At 42.2% G+C, this 17,914-nt stretch overlaps 1 protein-coding gene and 1 long non-coding RNA gene across 3 annotated transcripts in view; one reads left to right on the forward strand and one right to left on the reverse strand.

The window, feature by feature from the left end:
* The window catches only part of LOC142655636 (uncharacterized), a 676,170-nt gene that overhangs the window by 407,407 nt on the left and 250,849 nt on the right, over window positions 1–17,914 (forward strand). Inside the window, exon 3 of the long non-coding RNA XR_012849527.1 lies at window positions 10,730–10,885. This is a non-coding gene — a long non-coding RNA (uncharacterized LOC142655636). The remainder of the gene's footprint in view (window positions 1–10,729; window positions 10,886–17,914) is intronic.
* The window catches only part of RHBDF1 (rhomboid 5 homolog 1), a 575,397-nt gene that overhangs the window by 284,061 nt on the left and 273,422 nt on the right, over window positions 1–17,914 (reverse strand). The window lies entirely within an intron of this gene.

The following is a 17,914-nucleotide window of genomic DNA, read 5'->3' on the forward strand; positions in this document are numbered from 1 at the left end:
GCCCCACATGAATGGAGTGGTAGTGCGCATGCTCAGCCACCTGCTCCATTCATTTATACAGGGCTGCCACAGATAATGCTCAGCAGGCCCATAGAAATGAATGGAGTGGTGACTAGAATGTGCACTACTGCTGATATATATTGATTATGGGAAACCTTTAATGCATCACATTCAGTTTTTTGACCTTGTCGTGTAAACACAGCCTTAGAGTTTGTAAAGGGGTATAAAAAATGATATACCTATATTATCCAGAATATTATTTTCATGCAAAAATTGGATGGTGCATTGTGGTTTTGGAGTTTCTTTAACACATGCTACTGTGAATGTAGACATGTGTGGTATGTATCAATTGCTCACATCTTACAGATTTATGCAAGAGTACATTTGGTATGCATAACGGGTCTGCTTGAGTACGAATTTTAGTCCAAAATTTGAATTTTTATGTAAGTTTTGCTTTTAATCACTGTTTGATGCAAAGTTGTGTGAAGGTGGTTGTTTAGTAGAAAATTTTCAAGTTGTATTTTTATACGCAGTATGTTGAACTCTCAAAAAAATGTGAGTCTTACAAGCATAATAGCTGTTTGCCATGTGCAGTATATCATTTTTAACAAATTTGTGGATAATGGCCAAATATTACAAGGCCTCTGTTTCAGCACTTTTGGGAGGAAAAGCTATTGTTGATGTTTACATATGTGGTATATATGAACTTTGTACACCTCTGTCTATTATTTATTACATTAATGACATGTCATGTACAGTTACATTGCTATTATTAAGGGCCTAACGTAAAGTTACGTTGCAGAATTAAGCGGTCACGCGATGGCCGAGAAAAGATGTTCATCTTTACTCATTGCCCAGGGGGTTTTCACCCCCCACATCGGCGATTGCTCTGATTGGCCGGTCAAATCTGACCAGCCAATCATGGCTTTTTAACCCCTTCCCGACATTTGACGTATCCATCTGCCAAAGTCGGGTAGGGTAAGTATGGAACGGGCTCACGGAGTGAACCCGCTCCATACGATGCGGGTGTCGGCTGTATGTTACAGCCAACACTTCAGAGTAACGAGCGGGATCCCGCTAATTTAACTCGTTAAATGCCACGGTCAATAGTGACCGCAGCATTTAAATTGTTATGCAATCGCTGGGGGGGGCGATGGTTGCTATGGCTGCCTGGGGGCCTAATGAAGGCCCCCAGTTCCGCCGTCTTTGTGCTCCTATTAAGCGCTGCCTCCAGCAGGGCTTAATAGAAGCCTGTCACAATCACGATATACTGCAATACATTAGTATTGCAGTATATAGTGCAAGCGATCTAACGATCGCTGGTTAAAGTCCCCTAGGGGGTTAATAAAAAAAAGTAAAAATTAGTAAAATAAAGTTGTTTTTTTAATGTAAAAAACAATAAAATACTAAAAGTTCAAAAAAAAAACCTTTTCCAATTTTCCCCCAGAGAAATGTAAAAAATAAATAAATAAACATAATTGGTATCGCCGCATCCGTAAAAGTCTGAACTATTATAATATATCAGAATTTAACCCGCACGGTGTACGCCGTAAAATTAAAAAATGTAAATGCCAGAATCGCTCTTTTTTGGTTACCTCATCTCCCACAAAAAATGAAATAAAAAGTGATCAAAATGTCGCATGTGCCCCAAAATGGTAAAATGAAAAATGACAGCTTATCCCGCAAAAAATAAGCCCTCATACCACTTAATCGACGGAAAAATAAAAAAGTTATGGCTTTTGGAAAGTGGGGAGAAAAAAACTAAAATGAAAATCTGAATAATGGCTGCGACGGGAAGGGGTTAAAGCTACAACCAATCACTGTGCCACAGTGAAATGGAGGAGATTGGCGTAGCACCAATCTCTGACTTGAATTAATGGGGCTGTGGCAGTGGTGCCTCCTCTGCAATCACTACGATTGGTCAGTCTGTATAGAACAATGAATGGCAGCCATGGCAGGTATTTCAAACACCCTGCACCAGCTATGCCTGCCTCATTCCGTTTCCGAATAGCTGGTGCATACCTACTGTCTCCCATACTGTCCGTTATTGTGGCCTGTGTTGCTGGTGATCGTCGTCTTCTGCATCCTGAATCCTGCCTTGTGATCATCATCATCAACAACTGCGCTACTGCTATATTTTTTTTTTTTCAGTAGCAGTACTAGTGATCTCTAAATTTCCTTATCCCAGTCCCTCCTCCTCATCATCATCCTCATTCAGTGATGAGAAACCACCACAGAGGCGCCCCAGGACATCAGCTGAGGCAACCACCTAGATGAATGAGCTCATGTGAAACCCACCCCTGAAAATTCTGAGCCTCAGATTCCTGATTTCAGGGGCAGCACAGGAATTAATTTTGAGACTGAAGGCCTCGCAGAATTTTTTTTTTAATGTGAATTTAATGGTGGCCCAGACCAATTTATACGCCCAGCAGTTTACTACCCAGAACCCCAAATTACCATATGCTTGGCCCCTTCAAGTGGACTCCTGTAGATGAACCGGAATTGCTAAAATATTTTGGGGTCTTGTGCTGCATATGAGGCTAGTAAAGAAGTCACAGATCAGACAATAATGGAGTACAGATATTTTGTACAACACCCCAATTTACCGCATGGCAATGACCCAGTCACACTTTAAAGCAAATCTTACATTTTGCATTATAATAATAATGAACAGTGCCCAACCCATGATGACCCCACATATGACAGTCTATTCAAAATCAGGCCAGTCATTGATCATTTCTGCACCAAATTTCAACAAGCGTACACCCCCGAAAAGAACATTTCAATTGACGAGTCCCTTGTTCATTTTAAAGAGAGACTTACATTCTGCCTATCTCAATACCTATGAAAGATTGTAAGGACAAATAGTATATCCAAAGAATAAACAACACATTGTATTTCCACACTTTCCTTTTTAACATGTGTAATACTGTTTTTATCTTGTGATGGCCAATTTGCTGTTATGTGCATTATAAATAAAGTTTGTTTTATACTGTCATAGGCACATTATTTGTGCTATCACAAGATAAAAACAGTATTACACACGTTAAAAAGGAAAGTGTGGAAATACAACGTGAATAATCCATGTAAGATGCTAGCACAATGTAAACAGCATGTGATGTGGTACAGTACAGAAATCGACATTAAAAGATGATATATCAAAAGCCAAATTATAGAGCAAGAAGAGGAAGCCGTAAATGTATTATACACCTAGCCACAAGGCACAAAATTGTGCACACCTTTACAGAATGCAGGGCTAGGGCTGAACAAATAAACCCAATACTGGCCCTACTTCATGGGCTAAGAGAACTGTACAAACCCGTGGATTGCATGGTGGATCATGCACGAAATAACTCCTCACTGACCGCCAAGCCAGATTGCATCATGGGCTATAATAAATACATGGGAGCGGTTGATCTCTCAGATCAAGTGCTGAAGCCCTATAGTGCAATGTGAAAAACAAGGATGTAGTACAAAAAGGTGGTCGTGCACATGGTACAGATGGTATTGTAAAATGCTGACGTGCTATTCCAATATGCAGGCCAGACAGGTACATTCCTTAATTTTCAAGAGGTGGTTATCAAGGTACTTCTGTTTCATAGCCAGGAAGGGGAGGGCCTTAGCACATGCTGGAAGCGAGGAGCCCGTCTTGTACCAGGGCAAAACGTTTCCAGCACCGTTCTTCAAACTGCAAAGAAAGGAAGGTTGCAAAAAAGCTGCAGTGTGTAACAAAAGGTGGATAAGAAAGGACACTACCAATCAGTGCGACACCTGCTCCGAAAAACCTGGTCTGTGCATAAAGGATTGCTGCATGGCGCACCACACATTTACAGACTATTCATTTATGTACCCTTTTATTATACTCTGACTTTCCATGCACAGCTTACATATGCCCCCACATTTTTAATTCAAATACCAGTAAAACCCCAAACATAAATATAACTTCTTATTTATACCTCTAGATCTGTGTAGTTTCCATAATGGGTCACTTCTCTGGGGTTTCTACTGTATTGGTACCTCAAGGGCTCTGCAAAAGTGACATGACACCTGTACCGATCCGTGAGTATGTGGACCCACTAGACTGCACCACTGTAGCGGATTAGCAGCCGGCCAAACAACAGTCTATAAAGTCTAGGCAATCCCCTAGCACAAAAGTACCTGTAATAGTCCAGACAGTAGCAGGGGCTTAGACACAGATGGAGCTTGAAGTTAGATGACAACACACGTGGCGGATGATATCAGACGTGGCAGATGACACCAGAAGTGCTGTATGACAGCAGGCAGGACAGATAGCACAATATGACTCCAACACTAGAAGAGGCACACAAACAAATACAGAATACAGAGGGCACAGGAACACTGGGAACCGGATATGACTAAGGGACCATTTGCTAAGACTAACATGGAAATACACAACAACGCTCAGGCAAGGAGTGAAAGGGCAAGGCCCTTTTTATAGTCCAGGGTTATCTGGGAACAATTAATTAATTATTTACATGTGCGCAGGCTGGGCCTTTAAGGCCAGATACGAGCTCACGCACACCCTAGTGGTCACTGCAGGGCAGAGAGGCCGGATGTGCTGGCATCTCTGGGGAAGGAGATGTTGGCAGGAGGAGAGAGGTCTGCGGTCGCGGCTGTCAGCATGTAAGGGAAGGCAGTGGTCCGTGACCGCGGCCGTTACATGAGACCCCTTACGCTCCTTCTTCTTGGGTACTGAGCGAGAGAGGAACTTTTTAACGAGGGTAGGGGCATTAAGGTTCTCTTCGGTTCCCATGACCTCTCCTCATGACCAAACCCTCTCCAGTCCACCGAATAGAAAGTCTTTCCTCCTACCCTCTTGCAGTCCAGGATCTACTTTACCTCAAACACATCAGAAGAACCGCTGGGAGCAACTGCAGGACTAGGAGTCTTACTGTAGCGGTTCAGAACCACAGGTTTCAGGAGGGACACATTAAAGGAGTTGGGGATTCTGAGGGTAGGAGGCAACCGAAGCTTATAGGAGACAGGGTTTATCTTTTGCAGGATCTCAAAGGGTCCGAGGAGCAAATTTGTATGAAGGGCACCATAAAATATATGTTCCTTGAGGACAGCCGGACTTTGGTTCCCGGAGGGAACTGAGGTGGCTCTCTTCTTCGTATATATGCTTTTCGCTTCATGCAATCGACTGCCCGCATTATAGAGGTCCTTGTCTGCTGCCAAATTTGTAAAAAAGTCCCGAAATGTAGAGTCAGCTGTGGGTACCTGAGATGTAGCAGGAACAGGATGAGGAATTTGTGGATGTTGATCGAGGACAATGTAGAATGGCGTGGAAGTAGTGGACCCACTTGTGTGGTTGTTATACAAGAATTCGGCCCATGGAAGAAGCTGTACCAGTCATCATGCTGCACGGATATGAAGTTACGAAGATAATTCTCCATGATTTGATTAATCCTTTCGACTTGACCATTAAACTGAGGATGGAAGGCCGAGGAGAAGTCCAATCTCACATTGAGATTGTAGAGGGCTCTCCAGAATTTTTAGGTAAACTGAACCCCACAATCAGACACGATATGAAGAGGCAAGCCATGAAGGCGGAAGATATGTAGGATGAAGAGATTTGTGAGTCGAGGAGTAGAGGGTAGGCCGGTCAGCGGAATAAAATGTGCCATCTTAGAGAACCAGTCCACACCACCCAAACAGTATTGCATCCTGCTGAGAAAGGAAGATCCGTGACAAATTCCATTGCAATATGCTGCCAGGGAGCGTAAGGCACAGGCAGAGGTTAGAGAGGGGGCAACTTTATTAGAAGCACAGACCGTGCAGGAAGAGACATAGTCCACAGTAATTTTGGGCAGCGTGGGCCACCAGAAATGACGAGCTATCAGGTCTCAAGTCTTGCGGACACCAGTGTGCCAAGCCAGTTTGGAGCTGTGTCCCCAGAGAAGGATTCTCCTCATGTCTGCCAAAACGCACAAAAGTCCTCCCTGGAGGGATATCTCAGCAGGACGGTTCTATGATACATTGATCCACAGTGTCGTCTGTTTCACATTCTTGTCAGCGGGTCGGTAGCGGACGGGGCACAAAGTGAAAACGGGTGAAGAACAGCGGCTACCTGGCCTGACGGGGGTTTAGCCATTGAGCCGACTGGAGATAGGTCAGATTTTTGTGGTCGTGTATATCAGCATGGGATGAACTGCGCCCTCTAGCAGATGTCTCCACTCCTCCAGTGCCAGCTTGATGGCCAGTAATTCCCGATCCCCAATAGAGTAATTGCGTTATGCAGCAGAAAACATCCTAGAGTAATAGCCACACACTACTGCCATTCCTTTGAGTCCTCTCTGGAACAGAAGTGCATCTGCACTAACAGAGTGAGCGTCCACCTCCAATGAGAACTGTTGAGATATATCCAGATGATGGAGGATCGAGGCTGAAGTGAAGGCACTCTTGAGGCTATTAAATGCTGACTCTGCCTCCGGAGTCCACACCTTTTCGTTCACACCTTTCTTGGTAAGGGTAGAGATGGGAGCCATCAGTGACGAGAAATTTGGGATAAACAGCAGGTAGAAGTTAGCGAATCCCAAAAAACACTATATGGTACGCAGACCCTGAGAGTGTGTTAATTCCAAGACGGACATTACTTTCTCAGGATCCATCTTGAGGCCTTGGTCAAAGATGATGTAGCCCAGTAAGGGCAAATAATTTCTTTCAAAAAGGCGTTTCTCGAGCTTGGCATAAAAGCGATTCTCCCTTAATCGCAACAGGACTTGACGGAAATGCCTCTGATGCGACGTCGGATCTGAGGAGAAGATCAGAATATCATCTAGATAGACCACCACACAGACATAGAGGAGATCTCGGATGATATAATTTACTAATTCACGGAAACCCGCGGGAGTGTTACACAGACCGAAAGGCATCACCAGGTATTCGTAGTGGCCGTCTCGAGTGTTGAATGCCGTCTCCCACTCTTCACCTCGACGGATTCGGATCAAGTTGTAAGCCCCATGCAAGTCGAGTTTAGAGAAAATCTTGGCTCCTCGTATACGGTCAAATAATTCGGGGATCAGTGGCAATAGATATTTGTTCTTGACTGTGATCTGGTTGAGACCACGGTAGTAAATGCAGGGTCGAAGAGATCCGTCTTTTTTTTTAACGAAGAAGAACCCAGCTTCGTATGAAGCCCCTCTCCAGATTCTCCTTGACATAGGCTGACATGGACAAGGTCTCTGGCAAGGAGAGAGGGTATACCTGTCCACGGGGAGGTGAAGCATCTGGGACAAGTTCAATTGGATAGTCGTAAGACCGGTGTGGGGGAAGCATCTCAGCCTCCTTCTTGCTGAAGACATCCGCAAACTCAGCAAAATGAGGAGGTAATCCTGCTATTGACTGAGGCAGAGAAGGCTGGACAGCAAAGGTCTGTAACAGGCAGTGGTGGAGACATTTGGAGCACCATTGAAGAACTTCTCTGGAATATCAGTCCAGGACTGGAGAATGTAACCGGAGTCACGGCAGACCCAGCAAAATCGGATTGACAACTTTAGGCGAGACAAGAAATGTAATCAATTCAGTATGAAGAGCTCTAACTTGGAGCTACAGTGGCTTTGTCTCAGACACAATCGGATCAGGCAGAGGAAGTCCATTCACTAAGGCAACAGCCAGAGATGTCTCCAGGGGGACCCCGAGTCCAGTTAGGCAGAGACCCGATGCGTCTTCTCATTGGACACTATGGTCACGGGAATATACAGTTTGGCAGAGAGTTTTTTATTTAGTGCTGTTCCACCTAGGGTTGTCTCTCCAACCAATCCTAGGTGCTGGAGTTTTTTGGCTTCTGGGGACACAAATGCATAAAATGGCCCCCGAGGACGCAATGCAGAGATTCCCAAATTGAGTCTGCGTTGTCTCCCCTGGATTGACAATTTGAGCCGGTCAACATGCATAAGCTCCTCTGGTAGAACAACTGATGAGGGCAGCAGGGGTTGCTGGAAAGTACGAGCCAGGCTAGGGAATCCTGTGTCCCGGTAAACCTCTTGGGACCGTTCCCAGATCCTCCTGTCAATCCGGGTGGCCAGAAGAATGAGATCATCTAGGGTAGGTGGCAGATCTCGAGTGGCAAGCTTGTCTTTAATCTCCGAAGACAGTCCCTGCTAGAATGTAGCCACAAATGCCTCATTGTTCCAGGCCAGTTCTGGAGCCAGGGTACAGAACTGAATGGAGTACTCGCTCACGGAGATGTCTCCCTGGCGAAGGGTCAACAGAGATGCAGCTGCAGAAAAGACTTTCCCAGGTTCCTCAAATACTGTATGGAAAGTCTGTAAGAAATAATTTAAAGGGAAGGTGTCACGAAAATTATTATTTTTTATATAATATTGCTTTTAGTATGATATTAAAATAAATTTTACTTATTTGTGTTCTTGTGTTGTACTTTTTACTTTTTTCTTACTTTTACTTCTCTATGGGGGCTGCCATTTTTTTTTCATCTCTGTATGTGTCAATTAACGTCAGAGATGGAATACGGCACATACATCCCCATAGAGAATGCGAACGGGAGCCGTTCCATTCACTGCAGCGTACGCCGTCTGTTTGGGAACGGCACATGCGCCGCTCCCACACAGACCAAAACTAAGCTCGTTAGCAGAGCGAAATCCGGCGCCATTTTCATGTGGACCGGAAGCTGCTGCCGGACAGTCAGATGACGACCTCCGGCCGTGGCTTCCGGCCATATGATCAAGAAAGCGAAGACGCAAGGTATGGGAGCGGAAGAGGCAGCGGCGGCAGAAGCAGGTAAGTTATGTTTGTGTATGTAAAGTGTGTTTTACGTTTGTGTATGTTAGTGTTATACTGTCTGATTAGCACTGTATCTAATCCTCCTACACTTTGTATTCGCTCAGAAAATGGCGGCACACAGTGTAGGAGGTTTGAAGATTCAACCCCCTCCTCCTCCTGGCACTAGTCAGAATAAGGGAGGGGGGATTGTGTGAGGACACTAGAGCGAGTGTGTCTACCCCAAATTTGCAGCATAAAGCAATGAGGTTGCTTTACCACATTGCCAATGCTGCAATTTTGGGAATTGCTCCCTCTAGGGACCAGCACATGGAAATGTTATAAATTAGAATCTAATTTAAAATATTTCCTGACTTGAGAAAAAATAAAAAAAATTAAAACAATGTATAATCACTTAAATAATAATTGTTTAACTAAAAAAAAAATAAAAAAAATTTCTAGCGACACATTCCCTTTAAGTCACGGGTCTCTGGTCCCTGATGTTCCCATGTTCACCCATGCCAGGGCCTTGCCAGTAAGGAGAGAGATTATGAAGGTGATCCTTGCGTCATCAAAAGGAAAGGCCTTTGTATGCAGCCTGACGTGGATCTGGCATTGGTTTAGAAATCACCTGCAGGTCCTCGCGCCTCCGTCGTAGCGAGGAGGTAGTGGCAGGGAGAATCCGGGATAGGCACTGGTATTGACAGAAGGTGTAGCAGGAGGAACAGCAGGAGCGACAGTAGCAGGTCTTGTGAAGGCTGCAGCTTGCACATCCAGCCAATGTGCAATGGCGTTCAACTCCTGGAGTAGTTGGTCCTGTCGTGACCGGGGGTCTCACATGTCTGCCTGCATGATTTGTGACGTCGTCATGGTCTTGGGTTCACCAGCGGGGTTCATGGCCTGAGCGTACTTTTACGATCCGTGGGTATGTGGACCCACTAGGCCGCACCGCCGTAGCGGAGTAGCAGCTGGCCAAACAACAGTCTATAAAGTCCATGCAAGGTCCTAGCACAAGAGTACCTGTAGGAGTCCAGACAGTAGCAGAGGCTTAGGCACAGATGGAATTTGAAGGTAGATGATGACGGCATTTACTACTTTTACAAGGAAAAAACTAAGTGTAAAAAATAAAATTGATTTTGTGTTGCCAAATTCTGAGAGCCATAACTTTTTTATTTTTCCGTTGATTAAGTGGTATGAGGGCTTATTTTTTGCGAAATAAGCTGCAGTAGTTTTTAATGCAGCCATATTGGGGCACAAGCTGTCGTTTTTAATGCTACCATGTTATAGTACATACAAGGTTTTGATCACTTTGTATTCCATTTTTTGTGGGAGATGAGGTAACAAAAAAGTAGCAATTCTGGTATACACATTTTCAATTTTTTTTTAGGGCATACACTGTGCGGGTTAAATAATGATATATTGTAATAGTTCAGACTTTTACAGATGTGGCAATACAAATTATGTTTATTTATTTTTTTACAATGCTCTAGGGGAAAAATGGATAAAGGAGATTTTTTTTAACTTTTAATATATATATTTTTTCACATTAAAAAAAAACTTTATCTTACTAATTTTAACTTTTTTTTATTAGTCCCCCTAGGGAACTTCAACCAGTGATCGTTGGATCACTTGCACAATATACTGCAATACTAATGTATTGCAGTATATCGTCTTTCTTCACTCTTCGCCTTGGGGATACTATAAGGGAGGGGGTAGTCTGACTCCTAGCATCTATGAGTGGTATATTCTGGGAACTCATAGTTTTGCACTCAAGACGTCTTGTAAGCTTATGATTGGTTCAGGGCAAAACATATTGTCATTATATGCTATTGGCTAAATAAACGTCATATTTTAAACATTGTAAACGATTGGCTGGACTCAAGCTGCTCCTACTTCAAAAGATATTATTGTAATGTTTTGATGAATAAACGCCAGAGATGGATTTTGAGCAAACAAAACATGGTCTCTTGTGTCCTCTTTTCTCTCATAGGTATCAGGTGACATACCCAATACAGATTCCAGTCTAATGTATTTTGGCCCATGATTGCGACAAAAGTTTTTGGCGACGAAACACGGGAGATTGCTCGTCTGCTAAGCTGTCACTTGGAGGCCGGGTGGCATTTCATCAGTGAATTAAAACTGGCTGGTACGTAAGAAGCTTATTCTTACAAACCTTTTTCACTCATTCATTGGCGAGGCTGAAATTAGCTCTCATGACGTCACATCTCCTGAACGCAGTAATTTATCCAGAAGTTTGAGGTATGTTGAAAGCTTTTTGTGTGATGCATGATTGCAGATACGTACTTTATCTTGAGTTGTTGTTGCAGATGTGTGAATCTTGAGGAGTTCCATTGTATGAGAGAATTTTTGCCGGCAGTGAAAATTTAAACTGTTAAGATTGTATGGAACAGAAGCTGTGAGGAGTGAGTGCGTGCCCCCCCCCCCTTTGGAACGTGATGACATAGTGAGGAAAAAAAGCAGAAAAGAGGAACTCTCTGTGTAAGATGAGAATGCTGAATGTTGGGTTGTGTAGTGAACCTGCAATAAACTGTGCGGTTTGGATTTGTGTATGGTTATAGGTCTGTTGAAAATTTTATTTATTATTTGGCCGTTGTGTAGAAATTGTTAAGGATCAAAGGAAGGTTATCATGTTGCCTGTTTGTTCTGAAAGAGCTGAGAGTCGGGGACTCCCGACTTGGCGAGAGTCACAGACTACTGACTCAGTGGTACTAAAAGTGTTCGTCGGTGACACAACTGTCCAAATAGACATGACTGCGTTTATAGCAGAGAGTCTGGGACAGAGGAGTTGGATATTTGTCGGTGATCCTGTAGATAGTACCTGTAGTACCTCCAGTATCTCAGAGGGCCGCCCATTGGCATACAGCCAAAGATTATTGTGGCAAACAGGGGAAGAAAGACGCTATAACAACTACAGAGTAATAATCAGGATTTTAGAAGTTAATCATAACTTTGTCAGGATTGTAGAAGTCATGTGAATATATATAAAACTGCATATGATAAGTGTGATAAATGTGTATGTACCCTGACACAGTGAAATAGGGAAAACTTTGAATGTTGTATTGAAGAACCATTGATATGCTTCTGGCACACTGCCAGCTTGCAATATTATGTGTAAAGGTCCTTAAATACCACCAGTTGTATGCATTGTCAGACTGACATAAGGTAGGAATCAGTACTGACTGATTTCTAGCACGCATTTGATAATCCGGCATAGATTTTGATCTGTAGTAGTATAACATCAGACCGCTGGATTGAATAAAGTTGTAAAATAACAACCTGTGTTCAATGACCTACACAAATTACAGTGAAGGACATTGGTATTGGCTCACACCCAGGGCCCCGAAATAAATCATCACCAACATACATAAGCAAACCCCCAGACCCAGATGTGAATAGCAAACTGTCAAACTGTGGAAACAAAATGTTTAAAAAGATGGTTGTCTGCATGTTATAAATGGAATGGTTTTAGTTTAAAATGACAAAGTAAGTGATTACAGGTGGTACCAAGTAAGTTGGTGTGAGGGAGATGTGACTAATGTAGATTTTGACAGGAAGAGTGAAGAATACGGAGCAGCCTGTGTAAAATTTTTAGTGTCTTGTGTATGGGGTTAAATAATTTGAGTTATTAATGTAATCAGTTCCTCCCTTCTGTGTATAGGAATGTGTCTTATCTCTGCACATGCGCTGTTGTCGGTAAGAACAGAGTGAGTAAAATATTACAGCAGGCTGAATTTGTCTGAATAAAAGATAAAAGATACAAAATATGGACTGCTGGAATGTTTGGTGCTACGCTGCATATTGATGTGTTATGATATGATTTAATATTTAATGTTTTGAAGTTAATGCAACTGAATTAAAATATAGATATTATGAGATACACGGTCTTGAAAATGTATGTTCCTCTATTGTTCCCTACTCCCACATATAGTTTATTGGTTTGCAGTAATTCATATTAGCAGATATACTATTTTCTGTTTTATTGGATAAAGAAATGCAATTGTTATTTTTTTTTTTTTACACATGCAGGCCAGTGCTAAAGTACTGCCTAAATGTTATTTTTTTTTAAAAAGTATGACGTTTTAAATCTACAAGATAAAATGTAGTTATGTCAGGAGAAAGTCATTTTTGCTCCAGGCTATTGTGTATTACAGGGGGCCAAACTCGTGTCCCCAGATAGAGTGCCCAACCTCACTATATTGAGATATGCAGTTTTGAACTCTGCTACATTAGTTCTGCAGTCAAAATAGGGGGAGGAGTAGTGATACGTCTCAGTGAGACAACACACAAATTTGTTTTACATTTGTTTGTATCAATAAACTTAGAGCTAGGAGGTCAACAAAATGTTTATGAGAGTAACCCAGATTTTTGAGTATTTCTGTGTAGATGGTTTTAGATTCTTTCAGAACGGCAGATATCGCACTGAATATTTTGTGCTGTAGTCACCACATATTGTGTAAGAGATCACTCCCCTCCACCAAATCTGAACATTTGGCCGAAGTGACGTCACTCACAGATGAGTCTTTACAGATTTAGTTGCGAAGGAGGTGAAAATTTGTCTGAACATTGTTTGTTTTTTTAATGCCAGATTTTAGTAAAATATTTTTTTGTTGTGGTATTAATCTGTGGTGTTAATCAGGTATCTATAGGACCTGATGGGGGTGGGAGTCTCAAGTGTTCTAGGTTATCAGATGAGTGTGGAGAAGTGTATAACATTTGTTTTTATTTTTGAGAATAAAGACTCCACCCTTTTGAAATAGTTTATCTATATGCAACATGGGTTTCCAATGTAAATTTGTAATGTAGAGATACTTCATCATATATAGTATGTACAAAACAGGATACGAGGCACGAGGTAAATCATCCAGAAACCACTCGCACCTTCTTGTTCATCTCAAGGAGCGGAGCTGGAGGTGCTTGTTCAGGCTTGAAGCCAGGGAAAGGGGAAGACGAACAACATTTACACTGACTCTAGGTACGCTTTTGTCATCGCCCACAATTATGGGCCCATTGGTTGTAGAAACTTTGTTGGATAATCTGGTAAGCCAATTGAAACAACAAGAGCTGACAGACCTGGCAGAGAGAGTATCTACAGCCAGGTAACGGAAAATTGGCTTGTCCCAGGATTCAATATTGCCACCACTAGGTTTGTAGTAGCCTGCATGATATGCGCATGGCATGACATAGGTAAAACAGTAAACGTACCTATGAAAAGTGAACCCCGACCAGATTACCCGCTCCAGCGACTGCAGAACATACAACAACCCGTGGTAGGTGTGTATGAAAATGTGCTCGTATGTGTAGACCTGTTCTCAGGGTGGACTGAAGCCTGGCCAGTATTTTCCCCACTGCAAAGGACAAGGCCAAGAAAATTTCAGTGAATTTGTGTGTAGTGACAGGGGAATAGTTTTCTCCCAAGTATTGAACTGGTGTTTGTACAATGATTACGATATCAGCAGTTCTCTAGATGCTGTCCCAAAGTTAGTTTGGTTGATACCGATATTCAAGAAGTGTTGTGGGAATATTAAATACTGAGGTTACGTTTTATGTAAAGTTCTGGATCAGCGTGCCTTAACATTGGATTATTGGAGGCATATGTCAGTATTATGATTGTGTAAATGATAACTTCTCAATGCAAGTAGATTCTCATTTGAAAATATCTTTGTTTTGAAAGGAAAATTTTAGCGCAGAAAATTCTGTGCTATATATATATATATATTTATAAAAAGGAGAATAATCGGTTTGGGAAGTAACTAAAAGTGATACATACAATGTGAATGTTTAATATAAAGACATCAATGTGAATGTTTTTACTCAACTGGAAACCCTGATGAAGAACATTTCATGTGCAATGAAAGGATTGTTCTTCACAGGAAGTGTCCAACTGGGAGCAGAAGGCGTGAAAACCAGATTCTAACAGAATGTGGACGGATAAGGAAGGTAAAACTGTAGCAGCCAGGGCACTCTTGATGGCACTTGCATTGATGGTGTGTGGCCTCACATATGCCTCCAAGACTGTTAGGATCGATATGGTAAGATCTAATTGGTATGATTCCAGATTTTACAGCTGTTGCTGCTAAATTCTGTTAGAGCTGTTTGATTTGCCTACAGAACTGTCCTGGCAGACCGGTGCCAACCTTATCATACCCGCCTCCCACAAAGAGAAGAGACCTTGAGAGGCCTTCCCAGGTAAAACAAGTTGTTTTTAGCTTCCTAAGATATTAGGTATATGTATAAGGGTGTTCATTTGAATCTCAGAATAGGTAAGAGAAACAAATTGGTTTGAGACACTTGTCAGATAAACATATGATATCTGTGTATATTTTTGTGGGTAGGAGCTGTTACAGGTAATCAGCTCAGATCAAGGAATAAATCCTGCTGCAGAGAGTAACACCAAGAGCAAAATAAAATGTGCTCAGAAGCTACACATTTTCTAGGTGCTATATCTAGCGGGATTTAGTTTAACCCCTTGATGCACCAGGACGTAGTTGTACGTCATGTGTTGCAATGCTTTACCGCACCAGGATGAACTGGTGAGTCATAGATGTAAACTGTCACCCTGTCAAAGGACAGGGTGGCAGAACTGTGCCATCAACTGTTTATGACAGTTGATCGGCACAGTAAGAAGGCAGGGGACCAATCACAGCGGTCCCCTGCCAGCAATCGCTGTGATTGGTCAGTCACAGCAGACTGACCAATCACAGCTCCTTAAGAACGAGTATGTGATGGAGCTGGCTCATAAAGCTGAGCCAGCGCCATCACCGCCGGGTGTCGGTTGTATATTACAGCAGAAACCAAGCTGTAACGGCCAGGACCGGAGCTAGACGCCGATCCGGCCAATTATCCCATTAGATGCAGCGATCAAAAGCGATCGCTGCATCCAGATGGTTAGATAGTACCCGATGGTTGCTAATGGCAACGGTCGGCACGATGGTTGCTATGGCAAACTGAGGCAACAATGGCCTCCTAGTACGGAAGCCTGTTAGGCCACGCCAGGAGGTGAAGCTTATTAGTCTTGCTGTCAATAGCTGACAGCTCTAATACACTGCACTATATAGGTAGTGCAGTGTATTAGAATAGTAAAGGCTTTATGCCTTCAAGTCCCATTGTGAAACAACAAAAAAAAGAAAAAAAAAGTTAATAAAAATGTTGCAAAAAAGTAAAATAAAAGTTTCAACTTAAAAAAACAATAACTGCCTTTTTTCCCATAAGTCTTTTATTATAGGAAGAAATGGAAAACATAAAAAAGCACACATATGTGGTATCACCACTTCCGTAACAACCCGAACTATAAAAATACCATGCTATTTTTCCGGAATTGCTGTTTTGTGGTCACTACCCCTCCCAAAACAGAATAAAAAAAGTGATCAAAATGTTGCATGTTCCCCAAAATTATACCATTAAAAACTACAGCCTGTCTCGCAAAAAAACAAGCCCTCCCACAGCTTTCAGAATATGGTGATACAAAAAATAAATTATTTGAAACAAAAGTGTTTTTATTGTGCAAACGCTGTAAAACATAAAAAAACCTATATACATTTGGTATCGCCATAAACGCATCGACCCATTGCTTCCCAAAAAATGAAATGAAAAGTGATACAAAAATTGCATGTACCCCAAAAAGGTACCGATGAAATCTACAGATTGTCCAGCAACAAATAAGCCCTCACACAGCTGTGGTGGAGAAAAAATAAAAAAGTTCTGTCTCTCACAATATGGCGACGCAAAATGTGCAGAGCGTTTCAGAAGCGGCTAAGATTGGGCACCATTTATCAGTGCGACACCGGCCGCACATCTGCGGATTATTATTTATTTACTGCATTATTATACCACCCTATCATGCCCTGATGTTCTCTGTCCAGCTTACATATGCCTCCACATTATAAACTGAAATACCAGCAATATCCCAAACAGAAAAACTACCAAGCAAAATCTGCACTCCAAAAGCCAAATGGCGCTCCCTCTCTTCTGAACCCTACAGTGTGCCCAAACAGCAGTTTACGTCCACATATATGGCATCGCCATACCCAGGAAAACCCGCTTAACAGTTTATGAGGTATTTGTATTCAGTGGCACGAACTGGGCACAACATATTGTGCACTAAAATGGCATATCAGTGGAAAATTGCAATTTTCACATTAAACCATCCACTGAGCGTTCATTTCTCATTTTAAAAAAAACCTGTGGGGTAAAAATGCTCACTATACCTCTTAAAAAATGCCTTGATGAGTGTAGTTTCCAAAATTGGGGTCACACCTTGGGGATTTGTTTTACTATTTGATACCAGAGCCCTGCTATTGTGGGCCAATTGTGTAAAAATCACCAAAGTAGACCAAAAATGCGCATAATGCTCTTTTACTCCTAAGCCCTGTCATATGTCCAGGCAAATTATAAATGCCTTGAGGGGTGTAGTTTACAAAATGGGGTCACTTCTCAGGGTTTTCCACTCTACTCTGGTACATAAGGGGGCTCTGCAAATGTGACATGGTGCCGTACACCAGTCCAGCAAAATTTGCACTCTAAAAGCCAAATTACGCTTCTTCCATTTTTAGCTCTGTATTGTGCCCAAACAGCTGTTTAGGGCCACACATGGGGTATTGTTGTACTCGGGATAAATTGGCTAACAAATTGTGTGGTGTTTTTTTCTCCTATTACCCCTTGTGAAAATAAAAAAATGGGAGAAACAACTATATATTTTTGGAAAAAAATGGAATTTCATTTTCACTGCCTAATACTGATAACATCTATGAAATACCTGTGAGATCAAAATGCTCACTACACCCCTAGATGAATGCCCTGATGGGTATAGTTTCCAAAATGGAGTCACTTATCAGGGGTTTCTACTGTACTGTTACCTCAGGGGCTCTGCAAATGTGACATGGTGTAGAGAACTCAATCAAGCAAAATCTGAGTGCCAAGTAGAGCTCCTGCCATTCTGAGCCCTGCAGTATGTCCAAACAGCAGTTTATGACCACATATGGGGTATTGCCGTACTCGGGAGAAATTGCATTACAAATGTTGGGGTGCTTTTTCTCCTTTATTCCTTGTGAAAATTTAAAAAATTCAACACTTTAGTGGAAAAATTTATTTTCACTGCCTATATTTATTGCAATAAATTCAGCAAAAAAACAGCGGGGTCAAAATGCTCATGATACCG

Source organism: Rhinoderma darwinii, chromosome 6 (assembly GCF_050947455.1).
Source record: "Rhinoderma darwinii isolate aRhiDar2 chromosome 6, aRhiDar2.hap1, whole genome shotgun sequence".
Taxonomy (NCBI): Eukaryota; Metazoa; Chordata; class Amphibia; order Anura; family Rhinodermatidae; genus Rhinoderma; species Rhinoderma darwinii.